General features: G+C 35.7%; 1 pseudogene; it reads left to right on the top strand.

Moving 5' to 3' along the window:
- LOC131181314 (uncharacterized) overlaps positions 1–22,796 on the top strand; it is a 171,029-nt pseudogene that overhangs the window by 676 nt on the left and 147,557 nt on the right.

The raw sequence follows: 22,796 nt of genomic DNA, 5'->3' as shown, positions 1-22,796 counted from the left end.
TAATTCTAAGGAAGCAGTTTGTGATTGGGCAAAAAGTTTTGTTGTATAATTTTAGATTGAAGCTGATGCCTGGTAAGTTGCGTTCTCGTTGGATTGGCCCCTTTATTGTTACTAATATGTTTCCTTATGGTGCAATTGAAATTCAAAGTTTAGAAACTAACAAGGTGTTCAAGGTCAACGGTCATAGACTCAAGCCATTTTATGAGGGGTTTCAGGAGAATTCATTGGAGGAGCTCAAATTGAGTAACCCAACTTATTTAGGTTAAGGAGCTTTGCCATGTCGAGCTAACGACGTTAAACAAAGGCGCTACTTGGGAGGCAACTCATGGGTGGCTTGTTAGCCACAATCAGATATATTTTCTTTCCCTTATCTTATTTTATTTTCTAGGATTTTTTTTTTCTTTTGCATTCGGGCTTTACATTGGGGACAATGTAAGTTTTAAGTGTGGGGGAAAGGTTTTCATATTTTCAATGGTTTACAGAGTTCTTATGTTATGAAAAAAATTGATGAAGTTTGAGAGATGCATAACATGATTGAATCAATGAACTTGCATATTCAGGCTTGTACTTAACTTGAGTTTTGATTTTGATTAGTTGATAAGCTAAAATTGGTGGACGATGAAATATTTCTTATGTGAGTTTTTTGAGCCTTGATTTAAATTGACTTCTTATGTCAATCTTAATTTTTTTTTGTGAGTGTTATTCATTCATGATTTGTTACTCTAGAACTTGCTTTTAATCTAATTGAGGTCACATGATTATATGCACATGTAAAAATGATAAAGGCAAATTAGGATTTAACCATTTTTACCTTAAAAAGCCAACCTTATGTATTGACTTTAGTGAGCCCCTTTGAGCTTAAATTATACCTTTTCTTTGTTAAAACTTGGAATATAAGCCTAAACCTTATTCTTTTTATCTTCTTTATTACCTGAGAACTAATAGAGTATTTAAAATGCAATAAATTGGGTTTTGACAATATTGTATGGGGTGTAATATGTGAGTTATTTTTTAATAAAAAAAAAAAGAAGAAGTTGAAAAGAAATAATTGGCATGGGTACTAATGCTACATGGTAAAAAAAAAAATTTTTTTTTGGGATTCTTGGCCTTTATTGACATATATGTGAAGGGAAAGAATATAAGAAATAAAGATTGTTTCAATGTTCTATTAGTTCTTTCTTTAGCTTCATTTATCCTTATTTCCATACCTTTACCTTAGCCCCATTACAACCTTATTTAAAGACCTTTTGATTTATGTTATGCATATGAAATAAGTGACGGAGATTGGATGAATAAGCAAGCATATGGTAGTTTCATTTCATGAATTGAATTTGAGTGCATGTTTTAAACCTTCCCAAACACTTGAGTTATTTGAGTGCCATGTGAGTGTCCACCATTTTTAGTGAGCTACTTTTTGAAAGATAAATTTTTGTTAATTTCAGCTTTAGTTTGTTAAAATACTTTCAGTTCATGATATTTTATGCTTCTTGATTTCTTATCATTTATTTAATAGTATACAAATTCTGTGTTTCATTGGAATTTTTAGATTGGTTCAGCTTGGTGTTGCCCGAGGACGTGCAAAAATCTATGTGTGGGGGAATTTTAATAAGTGCATAATTAATATTGTTACTCCCATCAATTTTAGTTTTTCTAGTGTATTTTTATGCCTAATTCAGTTGATTAAAGTATAATTATCAATTAGGCATATTTTTAGAGAGTTGTTGGAATAATTGTATTAAATTGAGAAGTTTTCAGCATTTGCATTAATTTGACCTTTGCTGTATTTTTCAGGTGTTTCTAAAGTTGTGGGTCTCCAAATCCAATGCTATTTAATTCATTGAAAAGCTAAGTCAGAGCACTACAAATGACAAAGAGGGACCAAAGCCCAAATCTGTAACAACCCAATCCTTCTCCAGTTAGTATTGTCCGCTTTGGCCCATGGGCCTCACGGATTTGTCCCTTGGGAGGTTTCATTCCCAAAAGCGCGCTGACCAGGTGAGGAAGGCTCCCACATATATGGCCCAAATCTTTTCTTCCCATTTCCGATGTGGGACACGAAGCTCACTCCAATGCGTAGCTGGTTGAACAAGCACGTCCCAACCCCATCCCTGGGTCGTGACAAGCCCACCAGCTTCCGCCTGGTGCGTCCTCGCACCACACACTGTACTAGAGGGAGACCAGCTCTGATACCAAATTGTAACAACCCAATCCTTCTCCAGTTAGTATTGTCCGCTTTGGCCCATGGGCCTCACGGATTTGTCCCTTGGGAGGTTTCATTCCCAAAAGCGCGCTGACCAGGTGAGGAAGGCTCCCACATATATGGCCCAAATCTTTTCTTCCCATTTCCGATGTGGGACACGAAGCTCACTCCAATGCGTAGCTGGTTGAACAAGCACGTCCCAACCCCATCCCTGGGTCGTGACAAAATCAGTCTCCAAGGTTGTCAAAATTAGCTATGAATCTATTACAAAAGCTCACACTTAACGTGTCACGACCAGTTTTGGTACTTATTTTATATGTAACACCCCTAATTTTTAAATTTATTATTTTATGGGTAAATATTAATATTTTATTTTATTTAAGTTTTGAGAAATTATTTGAAATTTTTCAGATTTTAGAAATCGGATTCGATTTTTTGAAAATATAAACTTTGATGGTTTTTAAAAATTAATGTAAAGACCACGTGATAAAACTAAAAGAATATTTAAACCCTATGGATTTTTCTGAGTTTACTGGAATTTTTTTGAAATTTTTGGACCTCGTTTTTGGTCTCAAGGCAGAGTAAAAATTTAATTTTGGGTACATTGAACTGAACCGGTCGAATCAAATCGGACCAGACCGGACGGGCCGAATCGGACCGGCCTCCTTCCTTTTTCTTTCTCCCCACGTGCGTCCCGTCCCTCTTCCTCTCTCTCCCCTTTTCTCTCTCCTCCCTCCGCCCCTCACCGGCCAGCCATCGCCCCAACCTCCCCACTCGTCGGCGCACCTCCAGCACCTGTCCCCCTCGCCCACCACTTTGAAAGCGGAAAGCGCGCGAAGACACACGGCCTTGTGTGCGCCTTGACTTCGGCCAAAATCTGGCTGATCCGGCCATCGATTGGACTGGATCTTGTGTCAAACACCATTTACACCTCGAGAGCTTTCCATAGACACTAAGAACACCAAAATCCATCTAGCGGTTTGCCCAATTTTTATCCGGGAAGTTTTAGCCCATTTTGATTTTTGGGCTAGATTTCTCGCAAACTGTGAATCTCATGAGAAAACCGAGAATACCAGAGTGCTCCACTCGTCGAGAGCTTCGCGGCAATATAAATTTCAAAATTTTTCGACACCGTTTTTCGGTGGGTCCCACGAAACTTCGTAGAATTTTTCTGAGCATTAAATGAGCTTAGAAAATTTCATAAAAATTTTGTACTAATCCCCATGTTGTGGGCTTCGTGAAGGTACCCTCAATTCGCGGAAATTCAACGGTTGCTCGGGTCTGTAAATTTCGGGCCAGACAGGCCGGCTACCGAAAAAGCCTTAAAATTGGATCGAGATTTTGGCTAACCCACCATTGTCAGACGTCTCGAGCGCATTCCCGGGGTCGGAATCGGCGTAGGTAAAATCGAACCTTACTTTTTCTTAATTATCTAGTGCTTGAATTGGATTAAAAATCCATAAAATATTCGTGGTAGCTTAGAAAATTATATTTCCTTTTGCATTAGCTTAGTAATATTGCTAAGGACCGCGGGGCAAAGTTTTAGAATTTTTAGAGCTCGTTTGGTTAGTTTTTGCAAAAGGGTTAATTATGAGGACTAATATGTAATTTTCCATATTGTGATTGTTGACTGTTTGGATGGGCCCATGAGGGGCTATGTGATATGATTGAGTTGTGGATGTATGACTTGTGGCTATAGAAGTGTGTTTTGAACCCTTTTGCAAGTTGGGTAGGTCTTAGGTATAGGGGAGACTCTGCCGGATTTGCAACACAACTTAGGACATCTTTAGTCTTTTCTTAGTTTGTATTGAGTCAAATGTATTAAATAATTGTAATAAAATTATCAGGTGAGCCGGGACAGCCTTCCTCCTCCGCCCAGCCACCACAGTGACTTCGGTTGAGTTTGTAAGTAAAATATTAATTTTAATTGTAGTTTCGATATTATTATATGTTCAAGCATGCTCATGCATCAATTATAAATATGTATCTATGTAGTTAAACAATAGGCACATTTTATGTTGCATTCATAATTGTTAAAGTGCCATGGATGTTATTGTGATAATTTGGAGCAGTGTGCATGAGTTGGCGTACGTGTGGTATGGTGTTGACAATGGACAGGACGGGTAGACACGGCTTGAGATCTTCGCTGGAACCTGGTCCTTCAGGGTAGACACGGCTTGAGTTCTTTGCTGGGACCCCGTATTTGGTTTATTAAGGGAAAGTCCGGCTTGAGTTCTTCGTTGGCAGAGGTTGGATTAAGAGGGCTGTATAGGGGATCAGCTCCCATATATGTATTGTTTGACATTATTGGATGTGTGAGTGCTCCAAATTACCTTTTTGTTGTTATGATATGAAAACTATGACAATGTTGCATTTCACTTCACAGGGTGCATTAGCTTTAGATAGCTATAGAGATTATGGTTAAAATTGATATTTTACTCTCTGAGTTGAACGCTCACTCCTGTTCATTTATTTTTTTAGGATACAGGAGGTTTATTTTTTCTGAGTTTTAACCTGTTTCCTCCCTCGCAGGTTGCTTATTTATGATTTGATATTGTATAATTTTTCTTTACTCCTAGAATTCCGCATGTGTTAGAAATATTTATTTGATTTGGGTCTGTAAAGTACTTGTCATGTTGGACCTGTAAACTATTAATGCATGTATGGTTGGATTGGATGAGGGAGCTGAGCTCCCATTTATTTTTATGGCATCATGATTTTGTGGAGGGTGAGTTGAGCTCCCCAGTTAATTATATATATTGTGTTTACAGGACGGGCGAGTCAAAAACTCCCCGTTAAATGGTCCATTTTATGGTCGGACTCTGTCCGGTTGAATTCTTGGAATTTGGCCCAAATGATGTCCGACCCATAGTTTGGGTCGTGACAAATGTGGTATCAGAGCTTAGGCTCGAGATTCCTGGGAAAGAGTATACTTGGGAGTGTAAAAGGAGTCTTGTTAGGATGTTACATGAGGAGTATAAGATCCTGTTTTGTCTTTTTCTGTAATTCCTTGTTTCTAGATTCTGCATTATACCTCGGGTAATATAAGAGTGCCTCAATTAGTGTCTTGATTTTCGTGGAGTACATAGAAATATGAAATAAAGTTAGCATACATGTTGAGGTCCATCATGAGGATATGTACCCCAAGAAATATTATGTTTCTGTCAGTATGGGTTTAAGTGTCGTGCCTATATGGTGCAAGGCATGAGTACAAAAAAAGTGAGTCTTGAAAGTGCAGTTGCCCTAGATAAGGGTGAGGATACCACTGCTGGCAGTCGTCAGTGGATGACCAAGTCAGAGTAAGTTTATGATAATAGTAGATTCAATAGAGATAAGAGATTAGGAGACCTATTCTGTCAGAACGTATCGTAGTAACTATACAATGTTCTCGATGTCAGCTCTGTAAGCTGCAGATTACAGTACCGACATGAGATTATTGTTTAGAGCTGCGTGCATCCCTGTGGTGCTTCATAATGAGGTTGTTTGCAGATGGCCTCTGTTTTGGTACAGTTATGCCATATTAGAGTTCTATATCTATAGAGGAGTTGGGAACTCCTGGTTAGGGGTCTAAAGTTAGAATATTGAAAGGTCACAGTTGGGTGATAACTAGAGTCAGTGACTCGGTTACCCTAGCATGAGTAAGAGTTATATCAAGAGTTGTCATCAGACTAGAGGTTGCAGATTAGTTGCAAAGTAAGGGTGACATCTATAGAGTGAGACCATCTTGTCTTCGGTATGGAATTTTGGATGGTTTTTGTAGTATGACAGACGTTTTGCTTAGAGCTTAGTGAGAATAATATACCTTGTGTGTATTAGTAAGGTGTAAAGTACAACCCTACTACCTAGAGAAGGTCAGAACTATGAATTGATGATTTACAGAGCTATGATATGATAAGAGAGTCATTAATTTGACATGGTTTTGGCAAGGTGGTAAATGTAGTACCTTTATTGCAGTAAGTTAGGGTGTAGTCCCATCTTTTCAGAAGGGATCGAAGGTTATTATTGATAATGATGACCAACAAAATAGTGCCCCATATGGGAATGTAGAGTGTGGTAGAGAGTAGTTGGCTCGGGTATCCTGGAGAGGATACAAGTTCCATTATAGGAATCATATATAATCAGATCATGATGGATGTAAATCCTTTGAATTGGATGATGGGTTTGGGTGCCCGGTATCTTAAGTTTTGGCTAATTGAGTAAACATGAAAAAAAAAGAAAAAAAAAGAAAAAAAATAATAATAACAAATAAATAAAATTGCTGCAGAATCAGTTCTCGAGGTAGTAAGGGTATTATGTAAGCTAAAGGATAAGAATAGAGATCATACAATAAAAGTATGACTGCAATTTCCTGAGTTCCTTTCTAACTTCATATTATTCAAAACAATAGTATAATCTAATTATAATAGTATTAAGAGTAATAAATTAGCGAAGATAAATCACAGAAGGCCAATGGATAAAGAAAGTGCAGAATGAAAGTTTGGACAATTGATTGCAGATGCAATATAATTTAAATGCTAGTGGAAGTACTAGCTAGAGTGGTCAAAGGACCAAATCTGAGTAGCACAGATATGTGATAATGCGGTAGAGACTCTGAAAGATATAGTTAGCAAGTACAGCTGTCATGTTAGGAAGAAGAATGGAACCAGGGATAGAATAGTCAAGTTCTATTTTGGGTAAGACAAAGGAAATAAATGAAAGGACAACCTGAAGGGCACATAATAAAAGGAACAAAGTTAAGATATAGGGTAGGCTAAGTGTTATTCTTGGTAAAGTGAATGACAAGGATGGAGAACCCAAAATGGGACCACATTAGTGAGAATAGTGATGGAGGTATGGAATCTAGTAATGTAATACTCATAGCATGATGTAGTTGAGGTAGTGCCAGGGGCTAAAATATAGTGCTTGGAGTTGCATGATTGGATCATACTCTATCTATTCCCTATTCCTAAAGTGAAGTGGATAGCAATGGGGCAAGATTCTTTTAACTTGTTAACAGTATCAAGAAGATTAGGCGAGGAATACAATAATAATGAGCAAAAGCTAGAAGGTGTGCGATGGTATTGCGGACTATCTAATTAGGCAGAGAAAAAGAAGTTAGTAAGTAGTAAGTTGAATAAAAGTCAATCTAATGGATCAAATAGGTATGATGAGAGGAAAAGAATGATAGATAATGACACATAGGCTTTAGGTTAGACTTTTGAGATAGTGAGAAGGTAGTTAGAGGTTCGTTGTGAATGTTAGACAAACATTTTTAATGTGATCAACAGAATCGCTTTGCAGTGAAGCAATAACGACAGAACAACAGTAGGGGTAGAACAAAAAGTGACAAGTATGGGTGGTTATAAATCACTAGAAAGTTCAAGGATCAAATTAATAACCATAGATAAGGGTGGAATTAGTGCTGGAAGAATCTATTAGTGAGAGAAATCTTTCAGGATTCAACAAAGTTAAGGGCACAATATAAACGATGATAAATATGAATCATAAGTCGAGTACAAGTAAAGTTAATAAATTATAAAATATTATCTCAAGAAGGACAATGGTACAGTAAAGGGTTCATCCAGATGATACCTTATAGGTAGAGTACAATTGTGCTAGGAGATGATGAAGTTTGAAGAGAAAGACCAAGAAACATAGGTTAAATGTTATTATATGGAAAATTGGGCGTAGTTAACTATGAGAGGATATTTTTCTTTCTCTTTAAGTTTAGGTCGTGCTTTTGGTTCTAGAAGGTTATATAAGGAACATAGACTAAGTCAAGGAGACCTAGTTATTTGAGAGTTTGGTAGGCACCAATTCATACACAATCTCCTGATATGAGAATGACGGTAAGCATGTACCTGATGTTAAGTATGAAAAGATGAACAGAGTAGTGATAGGAATTAAGTTGAGTTTGTTATCAGGGCTCGCAACCCTTCCAAACCATAACCTGGAGGAAATACTATGGGTAGATAAATTTCGGTGGATGGAATTATTGCTGATGGCTAAATTCGAGGCTGAAGTTTGGAAAGCTGTGGGCAGTATATGTGGTAATATTAGGGAGAATGGACACGTGAAGTATTTTTTTTTAGAATTAAGGTATAGCACACCTTTCCCATAGCCATGTTAGTTCAAATGAAACTTATAGTTTCAAGAGCTCCTATCTAATCAGGATGAGCAATTTCCTACCAAGGGTAATAGGGAATGGTAATGTTCTAATTTTCAAGTTGGGAAGGAGGTACAAGAAGAATTTTCTATGGTCAATTACAAGTATTACATGAGATAAAAGAAGTGCTAGTAAGAGCCAATCGTAAGGTTAGAATTTTAGAAGTAATGGGACTAGTAATCAAGATAGGACTAAGAAATAAAAGGAAGGTTAAAATTGATGATGGGATGGACATCCTTGAAGGAAAAAGGTGTAAGGGTGAAATAGGACTAAGATTAAGGAATAAGTGCAGCAGGTTGAAAAGATATCAACGATAGCAGAAATAGGAAAAGAAAGTGGATAAGATCCAAAGGATAGGACAAAAGCTCGGTAAAGCTAGTTATAATGATGAGGATAAGAAGGAATAAGCCTGCTAGTGACACACCAAGAGATGTTTGAAACAAGTTATTATGAGATGATAGATTAAATGAGTAGTGGAGCCTAGACCTAAATGTCAATGTGTCAGAAATACGTCACATAATAAGAAGCTTTAGGAAGAAGTCTAGATATTTCCATTCCAGAGAAGGAGTGGGAACGATAAAGTTGCAGTAACTGGGTTATCAGTGAATACAAATACATTTGTCCTATAAGAAAAGAGACCCAGTTTACTTTCCAATGTTGATAAATGGTACACTTAGCCCTTGGAGGGAACTCTACATAACTAGTTACATAAGATGGACATGAGTTGATTTGAAGACCTTAGTAGTGACACAAAGGAGATTGAAAATTTGAAGTATCATGGGAGTGAAAAGATGCATAGGTACTAACCGATGAAGTCAAAGGACAAGTAAAAGATTTAGAATAAGATGCCTATGATAGGTGCTACAGGAAACATCTTATACGATATTATAGGATAAGAGACATAAAGCCAAGTATAGAGAGGTATAGTGAATACTTGAGATGTCAGAAAAATGGTCAATAAATAGTTAAAAGATAAGAGCATCTCTAGGAAGAGATGATGACAGTTAGGACACTGTAGTAGAATCAGAGAGCAGTATAATGTTATCTATAATATACGAAGAGTTTGGAGAATAAAGCGTTTTAACCATCTTTGCTTAGTGGAGGAGTCAGTCAGTGGAAGAGTGCACCTGGGAGTCAGAGCGGGACATGCGTAGTAAGTACCCTTATCTATTCAATGTGTAATTTTGAACTTTATTCTGCCTTCTGTAAAATTCGAGGACGAATTTTCTGTAAGGGGGGAAGAATGTAACACTCCTAATTTTTAAATTTATTATTTTGTGGGTAAATATTAATATTTTATTTTATTTAAGTTTTGAGAAATTATTTGAAATTTTTTGGATTTTAGAAATCGGGTTCGATTTTCTAAAAATATAAACTTTGATGGTTTTTAAAAATTAATTTAAAGATCACGTGGTAAAACTAAAAATATATTTAAACCCTATAGATTTTTCTGAGTTTTTTAGAATTTTTTTGAGATTTTTGGATCTCGTTTTTGGTCCCAAGGCAGAGTAAAAAATTCAATTTCGGGTACCCTGAATCGAACTGGACCGGATCGGACCGGCCGAATTAGACCGGCCTCCTTCCTTTTTCTTTCTCCCAGCGCCCGTCCTGTCCCTCTTCCTCTCTCTCCTGTTTTTTCTCTCCTCCCTCTGCCCCTCACCGGCCAGCCACCGCCCCAGCCTCCACAGCTCGTCGGCACACCTCTAGCACCCGTACCCCTCGCCGGCCGCCGCTTGGAACGCTGGGAAAGCGCGAGCGAAGACACCCGATGCGCAGCGCGCCGCTTTAGCTTCCCGGACAAAATCCGGCCGATTCGGCCACCGATTAAGCCAAGTCTTGTGTCAAACACCATCTACACCTCGAGAGCTTTCCATAGACACCAAGAACACCAAAATCCATCAAGCGGTTTGCCTAATTTTTATCCGGGAAGTTTTAGCCCATTTCGACTTTTGGGCTAGATTTCTTGCAAACCGTGAACCCCACGAGAAAGCCGAGAATACCAGAGTGCTCCACTCGTCGAGAGCTTCGCGGCAATATAAAATTTGAAATTTTTCGACACCTTTTTTAGTGGGTCTCACGAAACTTTGTAGTGTTTTTTTGAGCATTAAATGAATTTAGAAAATTTCATAAAAATTTTGTACTAACCCCCGTGTTATGGGCTTTGTGTAGGTACCCTCAATTCGAGGAAATTCAACGGTTGCCCGGGTCTGCAAATTTCGAGCCAGACAGATCGGCTACCGAAAAAGCCTTGGAATTGGATCGAGATTTTGGCTACCCCATCATTGTCAGATGTTCCAAGCGCATTCCCTCGGTCGAAATCGGCATAGGTATATCCGAACCTTACTTTTTCTTAATTATATAGTGCTTGAATTGGATTAAAAATCCATAAAATATTCGTGGTAGCTTAGAAAATTATAATTTCTTTTGCATTAGCTTAGTAATATTGCTAAGGACCACGGGGCAAAGTTTTAGAATTTTTAGAGCTCGTTTGGGTAGTTTTTGCAAAAGGGTTAATTATAAGGACTAATCTGTAATTTTTCATATTGTGATTGTTGACTGTTTGGATGGCCCAAGAGGGGCTATGTGATATGATTGAGTTGTGGACGTATGACTTGTGGCTATAGAAGTGTGTTTTGAACCCTTTTGCAGGTTGGGTAGGTCCTAGGTATAGGGGAGACTTTGCCGGATTTGCGGCATGACTTAGGACATCTTTGGTATTTTCTTAGTTTGTATTGAGTCAAATGTATTAAATAATTATAATAAAATTGTCAAGTGAGCCGAGACAGCCTTCCTCCTCTGCCCAGCCGCCATAGTGACTTCGGTTGAGTCTGTGAGTAAAATATTAATTTTAATTGTAATTTTGATATTATTATATGTTCAAGCATTCCCATGCATCAATTATAAATATGTATCTATGTAGTTAAATAATAGGCACATTTTATGTTGCATTCATAATTGTTAAATTGCCTGGATGTTGTTGTGGTAATTTGGAGCAGTGTGCGTGAGTTGGCGTGCGTGTGGTATGGTGTTGGCTATGGACAGGACGGGTAGACACGATTTGAGATCTTTGCTGGGACCCGGTCCTTCGGGGTAGACATGGCTTGAGTTCTTCGCTGGGACCCCGTATTTGGTTTATTAAGCGAAAGTCCGGCTTGAGTTCTTCGCTGGCAGAGGTTGGATTAAGAGGGCTGTAAAGGGGATCAACTCCCATATATGTATTATTTGACATTATCGGGTGTGTGAGTGCTCCAAATTACCTTTTTGTTGTTATGATATGAAAACTATGAAGATGTTACATTTCACTTCATAGGGTGCATTAGCTTTAGATAGTTATAGAGATTATGGTTAAAATTGATATTTTACTCTCTGAGTTGAACGCTCACTCCTGTTCATTTATTTTTTCAGGATATAGGAGGTTTATTTTTTTTGAGTTTTAACCTATTTCCTCCCTCGCAGGTTGCTTATTTATGATTTGATATTGTATAATTTTTCTTTACTCCTAGAATTCCGCATGTGTTAGAAATATTTATTTGATTTAGGTTTGTAAAGTAATTGTCATGTTAGACCTGTAAACTATTAATGCATGTATGGTTGGATTGGATGAGGGAGCTGAGCTCCCATTTATTTTTTTGGCATCATGATTATGTGGAGGGTGAGCTTAGCTCCCCAGTTCATTATATATATTGTGTTTACAGGTCGGGCGAGTCAAAACTCCCCGTTAAATGGTCCATTTTATGGCTGAACTCTGTCTGGTTGAATTCTTGAAATTGGGCCCAAATGGGCCTTAGGATTGGGTTGAGGAATAGTTAGGCTTACTACGGGACTCGAGAGCTTTAGGCTGGCCTAGGTCCTAGTGCCGGTCCAGCCCATAGGTTGGGTCGTGACATTATATCTGGAGCTCTAGATGTCCAAATAAAGCAAACCCAGGCCCAATTGAACCTTAAGAACCACCTCTACAATTTCTATGAAGGGCTGAAGACAAGACTACGTCGTTTTGGTGGTTAAAAATGGCAGTGATGCTAAATTTATGGACTGGATCGTCTGTCAGAACTAGTTTCGGTTTTTAGCCCATAACTCGGGCTGTAGACCTCTAATTTGGGCAAATGAGGACTCGTTCAAAAGCTAAGAAGTAGGGCTACAACTTTTCTGAAGAAGTCAGAGACAGAATCAGAAGGGAAATGGCTGAAAATTGGTCATGATTGCAGAGCAAAGAATCTGTCTTTTTGAATTTCAAAAATTTTCCAAGTTTGGTTCTTATCTTTGGATTAGGTTTTTGAGTATAAAGATCATCTTTGGAGGCAGCGGAGAGACACACCTTCAGTCTCCATTCACGTTCATAGTTTTAGATTTCTTCATTATTTTGCTTTATTTTTTTTTCTGTAAGCCATGAACATGAGCGGCTAAGTTTTTAAATTCAGTTCAAAGGATTCTAGTTCTTATGCATAATTTGTGAGACCAGGTTCTTAATTTAAATTATGTCTTTTTGAATATCTATTGTTTCTCAATTTCATTTTTTTTAATCTATTGAATGATTTGCTAAAAATGCCTGTTAGTTAATTGTTTGATGTGATTAATTGCTAGTTCATCTTCATAACCCATAATTATTGTGTAAGATTGAATGTGAGTGGCCATTAGGTATTATTGATTATGATCCAAGTTTTTGATAATAACCTAAAGAAACAATATGATGAATTAAATGATTTATGCTTTATAAATCGTTGTTCAAGTTTAACTACTTCTTGTTCTTAAAGCAGTTATTAAATTGATGAGGATTGCTTAATACCAATTCAGTTAATAATTAGAGTCAATAAGAGTGCTGGGCTCGAATTGATGAGTATAGGGAAGTTAGGGGTTTCACCTCACTGTTTGGTAAATCTATGTTAAGTATTCAATAAGAGATAATTATATTTCTTTTGTCTATGATCGAGTCATGCATTGGAATGCGAATTACCTTGGAATGCGAATTACCTTGGAATGATGTTTGTTTAAATTGGGAATTTTATACCTAAATTTAGTTCTTTAATTTATGAACTTGATTTCTTCTGATTTAGTGTTACAATCCCCCCCCTCTCCCCCCCCCCCCAAACTTTTTTTTGCTGTTACACGCGTGCACGAAATTTAGTAACTCAGTCTCTAGGGTTCGACCTGGATTACTACTTATTGCATTCATTTAGAAAATAAAAGAGCATTTCATTACTGGTAATTTCAGTTAATTTTTGGTGGAATCGGCAACCATCAGTATCAATAATGAAAATCCAAAAGTGGATGCATTTGCACAACATTTGAAGAGTAATCCACCTTGTCCTATGGCACTAATCTTTCAAGTTGAGCAAGTGGAGAAAAGTGAAGTCAAGCAACTATCTCTCAAAGAAAAGGATGCACCAAAGGTTGTCAAGAAAGAAATGGTTGGATTTTCAGACAAAACAATATGGATCTTCTCATGTGATGGAAAGAAAATGAAGTATAGATTCATTGAAACACTTATTGGAAATGGAGGCAATAAATTCTAATTTCAGCCACCATGAAACATGACAAGGGTCAAGTTAAGAACCATAAATTAGTGCTCTTGGGAGGCACCCCAAGTTTCTTTATTCTATTTTTATTAAGTTTATTCTATTTGTATTATTTTTGTTTTGTTTTAAATATCCCTCAAATTCAATTTTGAATTGTTGAATTTTTCCTTTTGTAGATGCATTTTGAAGGACTAGAGGCTATTACGCTGTTGGGAAGTTATTCTTACATGATATTTTGATTGTCTACTTCCCCAAAATTGATTTGTTTTAATTGCCTTTGTTGCATATTCTTTTGGCTTGTGCAAAGAAGTTTTTGTGTGCGGATTCTGCAGCATATGCTGTCAACTATCTATTTATTCTTATTAGCTGAGGTTAGGTATATTATTTTTTGTGTGTCTTTAATGTTAGTATTATGGTGAGTGGTTCATTTTTATGGTTGTGAGCTCAATTGGGTTGTGTCATTCAATTTTATGGTGCTGCATTTGATTCAAAAAAACTAAGCATGCATGATTTGCTTTTATGGATAAATGCAACTTTCTAATTGTAGTGCAGTGGTGTTGGCGCTTGCTAAGCTTAAGATATGATTAATGTCAAACTCTAGGTTTTGAGTTGAAATGATGTTGCTCATAGGTTTTTGTGCAAAAATTTTTGCTATCATGAACTTGAATATGAAACTAATTTGGATTTGCATGTGTTGATGAATTTTTTATGTTTAATTTTTAATGATTCATGCAATTTTTTGGCTAAAAGTTCTCATTTCTAATGAAGTTTAAACATTAAAAGTCATTTTCCCTTGCAATTTCCAAATTTCCAAAGTGATTTTATCAACTTGTGTTTCTGCTGAATTGTGCATGGGCAAACTGCACAACTTGTGCAGTTTTTATACTTCATTTTTGCCCTATTTCTCATTTCTGCTGAAACTTGCACAACTTAGTGCATAACTTATGTAGTTTCACATTACTCAACTTCCTGTTATTTCATTTTTTGCCAAAACTTGCACAAGGACCTGCATAACTTGTGCAGCCTACTTTTGCACTTATTTTACATAGCACTCTTATTGCATAATTTATGCAATCTGCTTATGCAACATGCATTATGTACTTTAAGCTGCTAAATCAATGTCCTATGCTAGGTAACCTTTCACCTTTGCTTTTCATTTCACTAATACCTGGTTATTCATTTTTAACTTGAATTTCACTATGCACTACCTTAGACATTAAGGACAATGTCTAATTTTGAGTTTGGGGGTGTATATAAGATTTTCGCTTATTTTTGCTTAAAAATTTTAGCATTTTTAGTCTAAGTGCATTTCATTTCATTCCATACATCATACATTCATATTGTAAATATTTTATACACACATACATACATACCATGCATCATACAGTAACCATATAAAAATTTGCATATAGATTTCTTTTATTTAGTTAATGCATTACTCATTTTTTTTAGGAATTATGCATTCATGAAATAAAATTTTAGCCAAGTCCTTTGAGTTATGGGAAGCTATTATAAGAGTGATTTAGCTTACTTTTGACTGGGTTTGTGGATTGAAAGTTTCCTAAGAGGTGCAAAGTTTTGAAGTGTGCATACTTTGCCTATATCTTCTTAGCCAAAAAGCCACCCAACTAGTCGTTTAGAGATGGAAGTGTTTAGAGAGAACTATAGGATAAAAGGTAGTCAAGTGATGCCTCACCAATCCTAGAACAAATTTTCTAAACTTTTCGAGGCGAAATACTAGCTTGTACTTGAAAAGAGAGATGATTAGGTATTTTTTTACTTAAACCTTCTCATTTTAAACCTTTGGCCTTTTCTCCTCATTTAAATTAACCCTTGCAAACCCTTTTGAGCCTACATTACACCTAAATTTTCCTTGAAACCCTTATTGCTACCTAGCCATTGAACCAAACACTGCCACCCTTTTCATGAGAATAATCATGCCTAATATTTGGTACATTATTATAAAAAAAAAAGGGAGAAAAGATGCCTATCTTATGTAAAAGTGCTAGTATATATTTTGTCATTCAAATTGAAGGAAATCCACCTAAAGTAATTAAAGAAAATGAGTTTGAGGGTGGTATTTTTAGGGACAATGATCATCAAGAGAAGATACAAATTTAAAATATCAAAGTAGGCTCTTATCTTTTGTATTTTGTAAAATATGCTAGCACCTAGTCAGTTTTAGTGTGCATTTCTTTCTCCTTTGTGCTTTGATATATATTAAAAAAAAGAAAAAAAAAGAGAAAAAAAATAATATATAAGAAGTGTACTTTATGTTTTCAAGATTGAAAATATTCTCACGTTTTGAATCCTTTTTCCTCCTTTTCTTCTTAGCCTCATTTTAACCCCCTTAGCCCATTACATCCCTAACAGACCTTTTATCTCTTGATAGTACTTGCTACATTAGTGGAGATAGGGGTAGGAAGTTTGCCTATGGGATTGGAACTTATTCATACATCCATCAAATTTCACCATTCTATATAGAGGCACTTTGGCTATTGATTGTTCTAGAATTCTTTTTAAGCTTCACTTTCTCCTATGATTGGTTAGTTTGGGAATTTGGAATAATAATTAACTTGATGGCTAAGCGGTGAAAGCTTGGGTGAGCATTAGATTCTTTGCATCTTGAAGGATGGGTATATGGATTGATGGTATGGCTAAAGGTGTGTTAAGTTGCTCTAAAAGGTAATTTTCATAACTCTATGGACAAGGCACCCCAAAATTGAAGGAGCCGAAGCATGAAAATTGTTACATTAGAGCATTGAATTACAAAATTTTTCTTCTAGGGTTTCATGCATCATGTCACATCTATTATGTGCCTAATTAATTTCAATGCTCAATTGTATATTAAAACACTTTTAATATATATTAGGATCTACATTTGCTATTTAAGATTTTGAATTAACAAATTAATTCAATTGAACCCTTGTTTGAAAGAAGAACATGTGCACTAACCTCTTTGATACATTATGAATGTAATTGGCACCTTTAGGAAGCACCTAGGACCCAAAGTGTTGTCCCTCTAGCTTGTCCACACCAAGATCACCAATGAGCATCTCCCAAATCAGTTTCTCAAACCTTGCCAACTAATTATAATTTGGGTTTTTGCCTTTAGAGAGGTTGTATGTGTGCATACGACACTAGAAAAAATTTCTAGCTATTTTAATTCAAAGAAATTTGGGCAATTCTCTTTGAATTGATGAGAAAAGTAGAAGAGGAGAGGGAGTGTCTTGGCTGCCACCACCCTTGAAGAGAAGAGTGTTATATTTTATTTTTCATTCTTTTCCCTTTTATATAATTAGGTCATTAAGTCACTTAAACCCTATGCCACATGTCACCACCTCATTGCATCTTATTTTTAATTGACTTAATCACATTAAGCCAAGTGTCAAAGCTAAACTTAATCTTGACTTTGATCATCTTACATGATAGGAAGACAAATGGCAAGCTTATATGGTGCCACATGTCACCATGTGAAATGACCAAATTACCCTTGTGTTGTAATTTTGAGTCCTCAACCCAAAATCATTATTTCTTCTCTTCTAATCAATTTATATCAAATATAAATTAATTAATTAATCTCCATTAATTAATTTCTCATAATTAAATTCATATTTAAACACTTTAAATATAAATTTAACTTATACTATACATCCAATAACCTAGATATGGTTTCAAGCTATGCTAGAGACTTTGCAATCTTATTGCAAACCAAACCTATTTAATTAATCAATTAAACTCTTTAATTAATCAATTAAATCACATTTTACTTGGTGATTAACTTGTGTATGTGTGTGACTCACTAAGCCCATCACTAATTGGCAATGAGATATGATATTAACTCTTAATATCATCAGAACTCTTTCTTACCATAAATGATTTCTCTAAATCATTTTAGACATCTCATAGACCATGATTGACACCTAGCATAGCATGCCATGGCCACCCAATCAGTAATAAGGAATACCTTAAATGAACCTATAATCATATGTTACCATGCACTAGAATCTCTCTGTTACAAAATCCCAATTCCAGTTGGAGCTATGGTTAATGTCAAACCCTATTTGCTATGAACATTATATCCTCTTTTAATTCCAGTTCTTAATTAATAAGATTTTTCTTATCAGAAACTCTTTTCTGACTAAATCTGTCTGTCCTGGCCAGGAACTTGAAACATCAAGAACAATTAAATGAGCATAGGATTTTATCCCTATTTACTTAGGGTAATAGATTCCATCTTGATCAACACCTATCTCCATATATAACTAGTAGGAGCCAACACATGCCCATATACCCATACACAGTACAAGTATGAAAGCAGTATCAAACTCAAACCACCTATATACAAGATAACTGTGTTATCTCAGGTTTAAAGATTATATGCACTAATATGATTTATGACAATACATTGACAAGAGTAAGCTCCACGTGCTTGTCATAAGTGTCACTGGTTTAGCCTACTTATCATATATAAGTGCCAATTATGTTTGTTATATGGCATGAGACTCTTCATTCCATCTTATTTATATCGCATATAAATACCTTGGGAATAAACATGATTACAATCTTTTCTGGATAAGTCATGTCTTTATTGTGAAGTATCCTCGATTGTGAATCAATTTATAATACTTTATGCTAGAAATACTGTCACTCATATTCTTAATAACTTAAGAATAGAATTTTTAACAAAATATCAATGGACCTCTTCTATTACACATAAATATATTATGTAAACGGAAAAGTGAAATTGCCTTTTATTAACAAAATATGTACAAGATACATACTAAATGATATGCTCTAGGACATACTAATAACAATCTCCCACTAGCACTAGAGCCATTCATTACAATATCTTAGAACCATCTTCTCAAGATGTCGATCTAACTAAGCTTGTGACATAGGCTTAGTGAATGGATCAGTTGGATTTTCAGCTGTTGCTTTTTTCTGTATTGCTACATCGCCTCGCCCAACTATCTCTCTGATAATGTGGTAGCGCCTTTCTATGTGTTTGGATTTCTGGTGAGACCTAGGTTCCTTAGCCTGTATGACCGCTCCATTGTTGTCACAGTGGAGAGGAACTGCTGACTTAATGGAAGGAACTACTACAAGTTTTGTCATGAACTTCTTTATCCAAACAGCCTCTTTTACAGCATCTGATGCAGCAATGTACTTGGCCTTTGTATTGGAATCTACAGTCGTACTTTGTTTGGAATTCTTCCAACTGACTACACCTCCATTACAAATGAACACGAACCCAGAGGTAGACTTTCTATCGTCGATTTCCGATTGAAAATCAGAATCAGTATAACCATCCAATTGTAAGTCACCACCTCTATAAATCAAGAATAAATTCTTAGTTCTTCTCAAGTACTTAAGGATATTCTTGACAGCTAGATTGGATTGAAACCTGCTAATCAAACTAACAGCATATGTGATATTCGGCCTAGTACACAACATTGCATACATTAAACTTCCAATAGCTGAAGCATATGGAATCCTAGTTATTTTATCTCTTTCTTCTGGTGTCTTTGGAGACATCTCTTTAGAAAGGTGGATACCATGTCTCACTGGTAAAAATCCTCTCTTGGAATCAAGCATGTTAAACTGCTTTAACACCTTTTCCAAGTATAGACTTTGGGATAAACCAATTATTCTTTTCGCTCTATCTCTATAGATACAAATTCAAAAAATATAGGTTGCCTCCCAAAAGTCTTTCATGGAGAATGTATTTGACAATCATACCTTTACAGTTGTCAACATACCTATGTCATTACCCATCAACAAAATGTAATCCACATATAAGACAAGGAAGTGACAGCACTATCACTGACCTTCTTATATACCCATGGTTCATCCACATTTTTGATAAAACTAAATGACTTAATGGCTTCATCAAAATGGATGTTCCAACTCCTCAAAGCTTGTTTTAACCGATAAATGGATCGCTTTAGCTCGCACACTTTGGAACTATCTCAGATTCAAAACCCCTAGGTTGTTCCATGAAAATGTTTTTCATTAATGTGTCCATTGAGAAAAGCTGTTTTGACATCCATTTGCCAAATCTCATAATCATAGTATGTAGCTATTGCTAATAGAATCCTAATTGATTTAAGCATGGCAACAAGCGAGAAAATCTCCTCATAGTCGATTCCTTGCCTTTGGCGAAACCCTTTCACAACTAGCCTTGCTTTTATAGGTCTCTACCTTTCCATCAGAACTAGTTTTCTTCTTGAAAACCCATTTATTTCCTATAGGTACAATACCTTCAGGTGGGTCAACAAGATCCCAAACTTGATTCTTATACATGGAATCAATTTGGATTTCATAGCTTCAATCCATTTTGAAGAGTCTATATCTGATATAGTTCTTCATAGGTAAGTGGATCATCTACATGATCTATTTCTTCATGAACAAAAAACTCTTGTTCATCTTCATGAAAAAAACCATATCTCACTGGTGAGTGAGATATCCTGGTTGATCTGCAAGGAATTACTGTTGATGTTTCATCAATAGGTGTAGGTTGACTAGATGGATCTATATCCATTTGATTTGTTGGTTGGTTAGAATTCTCCAATTCTAACTCTATTTGCCTTCCTTTGCCTCCTTCTTGAACAAACTGTTGTTCAAGAAATATGGCATCTCTACTTACCATAACCTTTTGCGATGTAGGAAAATAAAAATAATATCCAAAACTTTTTTGTGGATATCCAACAAATCGACCTTTCTCTGATCTAGTTTCCAACTTATCAGTGTTCAGCTTTTTGATATAAGCTGGACAACCCCAAATCTTAACATGCTTAAGACTCGGTTTTCTTCCATGCCATATCTCATAAGGTGTGGAAGAAACTGATTTTGATGGAATCCTATTCAGAATATGCAAAGCTGATTCTAATGCAAATCCTCCAAAAGGAGATTGGCATATCAGTATAGCTCATCATACTACATATCATATCTAATAGGGTACGATTTCTTTTTTCAGATACACCATTCAACTGTGGTGTTCCTAGAGGATTCAGCTGAAATAATGCCATGCTCTTTCAAGTATTCATCAAATTCAGTACTTAAGTATTCACCTCCACGATCTGATCGAAGAGTCTTAATACTTTTTCCTATTTGATTTTCTACTTCAGATTTAAATTCTTTGAACTTTTCAAAGGATTCATGTTTGTATTTCATCAAATACAAATACCCAAACTTTGGTTTATCATCAGTAAAGGTAATAGAGTAATGAAAACTGCCTCTAGCCATTTCTTTAAATGGACCACATAAATCACTATGTATTAGCTCCAAAATATTTTCAGCTCTTAGTCTTTGTCCAACAAAGGGTGATCTAGTCATTTTGCCCTGAAGGCAGAATTCACAAGTTGAATTAGGTTCAGAATCCAATAAGGATAAAATCTCCATTTTCTCCAGCTTTGCAATCCTATCTTCTGCAACATGACCTAATCTTAAGTGCCAAAGATGTTTTGGACTAGATTTGATTTTCATAATGGCATTACATTCATTTAGATTGCTTGCATTCAATTTGTGTTTATCATTGTTATCCAAATAATAAAGAACATTATGCATATAACCCGAGACAATATATTTATTTCCAAAATAAATATTGCAAACATTATTTATGAACAGAAATTCATAACCATCTCTAGTCAAACTAGATATAGAAATTATGTTCTTAAAAGCATCAGGTACTGTCATACCTTACCCCTCTATAAGGCATAACATGATCTCGTAGTATACTTAATGAATTACCGAACTTCACCTACCGATAACCCATTAAATACACTACAAGAGATTTTAAAATAATTTTCTTACCTTTTTGAAGGTGGTAAGCATTTTTAGCAGGTATTAAAACATTTAATTGAAGTTTCAAAACTAGTTAAGATTTTTGTCCATTTTTATTTTTTCACAAATTTTGGAAAAATTTCGGTAGAGTGTCGGCAGTATTTGCAAAAATCAAAAATTTTACTTGTAGAAAAACACTCCCAATAATAATACACTTCACCAATTCAACCACCAAAATTCAAATCAACATAAATCCCTTCCATCTCCACAAATCAAAATAAGATTTTTATCTCCAATAGTTCAAAATAAGCTATGCACAATGCATTCAAAATAAGTAACTTACATTTACCGTTAAATGTACAAACAAAAAAATCCAAAAGATAATATTATTACACATTGATTGTACAACTGCTCAGTTACAATAATACATATGACCCCAAAAGTATTTACATCAAAATAATTATAAGGGTATAATTAAATACCCATACAAAAGTCTCATTGTAATCCCCATAATCAGCAGCTCACTTTGCTGCTTTGTCCTTGCCTCTATCTGCGACAGCAAAAGAAGCTATCGCTGAGTATAAAATTACTCAGTGGTACACAACAAAAATTTGAAATACGGTACATACAACATTCATTGATAAATCATAGTTTAAATATTTCACAATCACATTTCACAAATTTTCAAAGCTCATTATAGCACAATTTTGGTCAAACAATTTAACAAACACAGTGTTGCCAATCCATACATAACTTAAGCTATGACACAAAATTTTCGATCAATGCCGTGTTATACACCACGACAAAGCAATCTACAACCTCACTAATAGAAACCAATGAGGGAGGTGGCTAGCTAGCTAATGAGTACTCATCCGATATCGACCTCAACTGGTAAGCCAGAGAGGGAGGAAAATAAACGATCTCAACCCCATAAATGGAGGAGGAATAATGTGGTACTGTCATGCTAAGTGTGAACACAAATCAATTCAAAACAATTTACTCAAATAATTTGTGAGAAATCTGATCAATTTCTAAAGTCATATTTGTGATCATAAAATGGCAACACAATTCATAATTAACAAAGAAGTCAAATTTTTAAGAACAAAATATTTAAACAAGAATTATTGTGCACAAACTTGATATGAGCCACCTC

The sequence above is a fragment of the Hevea brasiliensis genome, chromosome 7, assembly GCF_030052815.1.
Source record: "Hevea brasiliensis isolate MT/VB/25A 57/8 chromosome 7, ASM3005281v1, whole genome shotgun sequence".
Lineage (NCBI taxonomy): Eukaryota > Viridiplantae > Streptophyta > Magnoliopsida > Malpighiales > Euphorbiaceae > Hevea > Hevea brasiliensis.
Note: the sequence above shows the minus strand (reverse complement) of the source record. Positions and strands in the feature narration are given on the sequence as shown.